Genomic DNA, 5,739 nt, shown 5'->3' with positions numbered 1-5,739 from the left:
AAGATCTTGACTGTTCTTCATAAAGCCTGATCCCAGCTGAACACTTCTGAGTGTGCGAGTTTAAATAACGCAGCTGTAACGTAGTAACAAACACAACACGACTGGTGTCTGATTCAGAAGCAAATCCACAAGAGCACAAGAACAATGTCAGAGCTGTAGCCCAAGACTGATGATACACAGGGCAATTGAGAATAGGTAACAGATCTTTATCTGGATCGTTTAGATCAGTCTGCGGGCTCCATGTATCATCAGTCTGCGAGCCTCATTGCTTCAGGACAGGTCCAGCTCCAGTCTACAGCCATGATCCCGGTCCATATCAGTGTCATTTTCCAGCAATAAAACCAACAACTGAAAATAAACAAATGTAAAAATATTTTGGAGTAAAGAGTGATTTTTTTCACAATACACTTCAGTCTTCAGTGTTGTTTGCATATTTTAAGGTTTCCTCAGATTGATTGATTTCCTTGATTTGAGAAATTTACACAATAACAATGTCAGTTTCACACTTGAGTTTATTCTGATTTGAACTTTCATGGTATTCACAAGTTGGTCCAAGTATCTGTAAACAAAAACGTTTGTAAAAATTACATTTATATTATTTTACTTTTTAACTCTAATCTAAAATTGAAACAATGAGGTCAATGTAATTGCAGTCTCATAGTTATGTTGGGCATATCCTACATTCACTCTTTGGTCTGCTATGGTTTAAAATCCAAATCGCATTCTCTCGTGTTCATAAAAGTGTGTAACACCCTTCCATACAGTGATCATAAAGTATGGGTAAAACTCACAAAACCTTCTCAGGGATTTGACGTAGAAGGTAATTTCATAAATGTTCCCAAAGCAGTCAGTAGTAGTGTTAAAACAGTCAGGTGCTGTAGACGGTGACTTTGTGACTGATCTCCTGAAGCAGTTCTTTCACAGCCTTATCCACATCCACCAGTTCATTGGCCTTGTCCTCCAGCAGCTTCTGATCTACATCATAGTTCTTCTCAGGATCTGAAAAACACAGACATATTGTTCTTTTAAGCGAGAACATTTAAAAAGTTAATGTTTTGTGATGGTTCTCTTCTAATGCTTTAATTAGAGATGCGTTATTGACATACTTTTTAGCAGCTGGAGTTTGTCGCTGGCCTGTAGCAGCCATGTTTTGGCTTCCTGTTGGAGTTTCTCTGCTCTTTTCTTGGCCTCTGCCACTCCTTCTGCTTTCTGTGTGATCACCTGCTCGACACTACTGTACTTGTCCTTCAGCTCTGAATCCAGATCCTGCATAAACAGTCATGTATAGTATAGGTTACAAACCCACAACACTTCTTAGCAGAGATGACGTATCATATCCAGGTGATTCATGCACCTTTTGAGCTGCTCAGCAAGTGCAAGATGGCGCCGTTGAGGTCGGCTGCCGTCCACGACCGCTCCGCAAAACTTTCTGTTTTTTTGTTAAGTATGTTTGTATTTTAAATAGTCTACGCTGTTTTCTTTATATAAGATGGCTATTACTACATATGACCGAGCCACTCTTATATCTATTGGTGTACAATGCACCCACCTTTCGCCGTTTTAAACCCGGACCCATGTTGGCGAGCGAGATCCTGTCGAAGAAGACAAAGGACGCGACCCGCACCGGCATCCACGAGGAAACGAGCCGGCATCAGGAACAGGTTGAGGGCACGCTCACGCCGCGCTCCCTACCTAGTGTCCTGTTAGCCAACGTCCAGTCTCTGGAAAACAAGCTCGATGACCTCAGGGCAAGGATCAAGTTCCAGAGAGACATGGTGCGGGACTGCAACCTCCTCTGCTTCACCAAGACATGGCTGAACCCAGTGGTACGCCATACAACCGGCCGAGTTTTTCTCTGTTTACCGCATGGACAGAACAATGGAGTCGGGGAAGACAAGAGGAGGTGGAGTGTGTCTGATGGTGAACAATCGCTGGTGCGAGTTGTTTACCAACCCTCTCTCACGCTCCTGCACACCAAACCTGGAACTTCTGACCATCAATTGTCGCCCTTTCTATCTTCCACAAGAATTCAGCTCGGTCATAGTCAGTGCCGTTTATATTCCACCTCAAGCACGATCACCTAACATCACACCAGTCACAGCACCGGGGCCGCACTCATTGTGATGGGGATTTTAACAGTGCAAACCTCAAGCGCGCACCGCCAAACTTTCACCAGCAACTCACCTGCCCCACCAGGGGCGAAAGGACACTGGATCACTGCTACACACCCTTCATAGAGAGCTACAAGGCAAAATCATGCCCACCGTTTGGTAAATCGGACCATGACGCCATCTTCCTCGTGCCTGTTTACAAACAGAGGCTGAAACAGGAAGCCCCGGTACAGAGGGAGGTGTCACGCTGGTCTGAGCATTCGGTGGCCGCTCTGCAGGACGCTTTGGATGACGCAGACTGGGCCATGTTCAGGTGTAGCTCCGAGGACGTCAACGTGTTCACAGAAGCAGTGATGGGATTCATCGGGAAACTAGCGGATGACACGGTAGAGAAAACAGTCATCAGGACGTTTCCCAACCAGAAGCCGTGGGTAAACCGTGGGTAAACTATCCACGACTCTCTGAGATCCCGCTCCGCAGCCTATAACACGGGGATAGTGTTACGAGCCTCCCGTTTGTCTAGGGGCACGCAAGGCTGTAACAAATAAAGTCTACAAAAACAAAAAAAAAAAAGCGTCCGGACGGTCACATCAATCCCTGATCCAGAAAAGCACAAACGCAGTCTCGAATAAATATCTTTCATTTATTTAAGAACAGATGAATAACAGAGGAAGCAAATCTTCAGGAGAGGGCAAGGCCAACATAATAAACAAACTACATTGAAAAAAATATAAATAACCTACTCAAACGAAAATAAATAAATAACAGAGTCTTACCTTAGATATTTAATCTCTCCCTGAAACAGTCTACAGTCCCCTCGTGTTTCAAACAGTCCATCATTGTTCCTGTGCCGAAGAAACCTCTTGCCTCTTGCCTGAATGATTACCGCGCAGTTCTGACGACGGTAGAGATGAAGTGCTTTGAGAGACTCGTCAGAGACTTCATCACCGCATCACTACCGGACACACTCGACCCACTACAATTCGCCCACCGCGCCAGAACCGGTCTCCACGGAGGATGCCATCACACACCTCCTCCACACAACCACGAGCCACCTGGATTTTAGAAAAGGGAACTATGTGAAATTGCTGTTCGTGGACTATAGTTCAGCGTTCAACACCATAGTTCCCTCCACACTCACCTCGAAGTTGGAGGTCCTGGGACTCAGCCCATCCCTGCGTCACTGGATCACCAACTTCCTGACCGACAGACCACAAGCCGTACGGATGGGAAAACACACCTCATCCTCCCTCACTCTCAGCACTGGAGCCCCTCAGGGTTGTGTTCTGAGCCCCTGTTGTACTCGCTGTACACACATGACTGTGTGGCCACTACAAACTCCATCACCATCATTAAATTTGCTGACGACACTGTCGTGGTGGGCCTGATATCCAACAACGATGAGATGGTCTACCTTCAGGAGAACAATCTGCTCCTGAACGTCAGAAAAACAAAGGAGTTAATAGTGGACTTCAGCACGAAGCAGGTGCGCTCTTACCATCCCATCATGATCAAAGGGGACCCGGTGGAGAGAGTGGACAGTTTTCGGTACCTGGGTGTTCACATCACGCAGGACCTGTCTTGGTCCTGTCACATCAACACCCTGGTGAAGAAGGCCCGGCAGCGTCTATACCATCTGAGGCGCTTAAGGGACTTCAGACTCCCATCTCAGGTGCTCAGGAACTTTTACACCTGCACCATTGAGAGTGTCCTGACGGGAAACATCACCTCCTGGTTCGGGAACAGCACCATGCAGGACAGGCGAGCCCTTCAGAGGGTGGTGCGGTCAGCTGAGCGCACCACCCGCACTGACCTCCCTGTGCTGCAGCACATCTACAACAAGCGGTGCTGTACCAGGGCCAGGAAGATCGTGGAAGACCTCGGCCATCCCAACAATGGACTCTTCTTTCTGTTGCGTTAAGGAAAGCGCTTTCCTTCCCTGAAGGCAAACACAGAGAGAATGAGGAGGAGCTTCTTCCCGCAGGCCATTCGGAGTCTGAACCAGAGAACACCCAGCGCCTAATCACCGGGATTCCCATGTTCACCCCTCTTTCCCCAGATACCCACTTACAACTGGACAATTACACTGGACAATACTCCACTAGTCACTTTACATTGGACATTCACACAGCCACTTTATATTTTATACTTTATTTTATTTTTACCTTTTATACTTTGTACACTTCTTCGTATATATATATTTTTTATATTTTATATTTTTCGTTTTCTATTCCGACGCTGGAAGGTTGTAAAAAACATTTCACTGCATGTCGTACCATGTATGTATGTGTATGTGACAAATCAAATTTGAATTTGAATTTTTGAAGTGCCTTGATGCTGTCCGCTCTCTTCTCTGTGCTGTTCGCTGGTGGAGGTGTTGAGTGCCTTTTCTTTCAGCAAAGCTACATCGCTTTCCAACTTCAGCAGCCTTCGAGCGGTGTTACTCAGTTTTAGCTCCAAGTCCAACGCATTTTAAACAAAAGAGTCACAAATTGCTTCAAAGATCAAGTCCAAATTACTAATGACTAAAGAATGGCTAAAACGGTCCCCTTTGGAACCAATGGCTAGAAATGTAGACTTACGGAGACCAGCAGGTCTTGCGTTCCCTTGATGTCAGCGCTGGCCTGTTTCAGAGCCTCGGTCACTGAACTCTGGGCGCGCTCAGCCTGCTGCAAGGCCTCCTTCACCATCTCAGAGGTGTCTTTCACATCCGTCGCCTCCTTTCTGTGAAAACCAGACAATATACAAACATTTACATTCATTTCCAGTTATTATTGTCATTTGACTGCACAGACACTACATTTTACTTTACTATTCTCCTGTTTGATACTCTTAAGTGCTTTGACACAATCTGTATTGTTAAAAGCGCTATATAAATACAGTTAACAATGAACCGGTCAGTAGGTGGCAATGCTACCACATTCCACAGATATGGTACATTTTAGTGAAGTGCTTCTCAACCAGAATCCCACTCAAAATTGCTCATTCCAAAAATAGTTTTTCCCTTCACGTCAGATTTTTCTACTAAATGTTTTTGCTTTCGACAATTATTTGTACGACAAAAGAAGTCTTGTACTACGCCTTAATTAAAAATGCTATAAAGACATGATTTCTATTTTCCTCTGATACTTTTTGTTCCAGTCAATTTTCACATTTTAATGATTTAGAAAACATTATTTCATGCCTATTTTTGTTTATAAATACCTGAAGGCAAATACATATCTATAAATAGATGTACTCCCGACAGCCGCAGATTCTCTCTCTCTCTCTCTCTCTTTCTGTCCTTCTTTTATTCCTTTCTTTACTCTTTCTTTCTTCAGGGAACTGACAGAATTAAACTGACCGTACATAAAGAGCGAGAGATATGTTGCCATGTAATATTCTCCATAAACTCTTGCACAATGACTTCCTCACAACACTCACACATGCATCAAAAACAGAATTGTGATAAACTCCAAAACAATTGCCTGATATTAACACAAAAATATCAGAATTCAGAGGAATTTAGTCATTTCTTCAGCTCTGGAATGGGATTCGTGCTGTAAAGGCTTTTAACAAGTGGGTTTAATGAGGGTTTAACAAGTCAGGGATAAGGTTACCTTTCTGATCTTCTTTGTGAGGCCAGCAT

At 44.5% G+C, this 5,739-nt stretch overlaps 1 pseudogene; it reads right to left on the bottom strand.

Annotated features, from left to right (window-relative positions):
* Positions 1-859: 859 nt before the first annotated feature.
* Positions 860-5,739, bottom strand: LOC122331867 (annotated as a pseudogene).

This window comes from Puntigrus tetrazona, unplaced genomic scaffold (assembly GCF_018831695.1).
Source record: "Puntigrus tetrazona isolate hp1 unplaced genomic scaffold, ASM1883169v1 S000000003, whole genome shotgun sequence".
NCBI lineage: Eukaryota > Metazoa > Chordata > Actinopteri > Cypriniformes > Cyprinidae > Puntigrus > Puntigrus tetrazona.
This window is presented reverse-complemented; position numbering and strand designations above follow the sequence as displayed.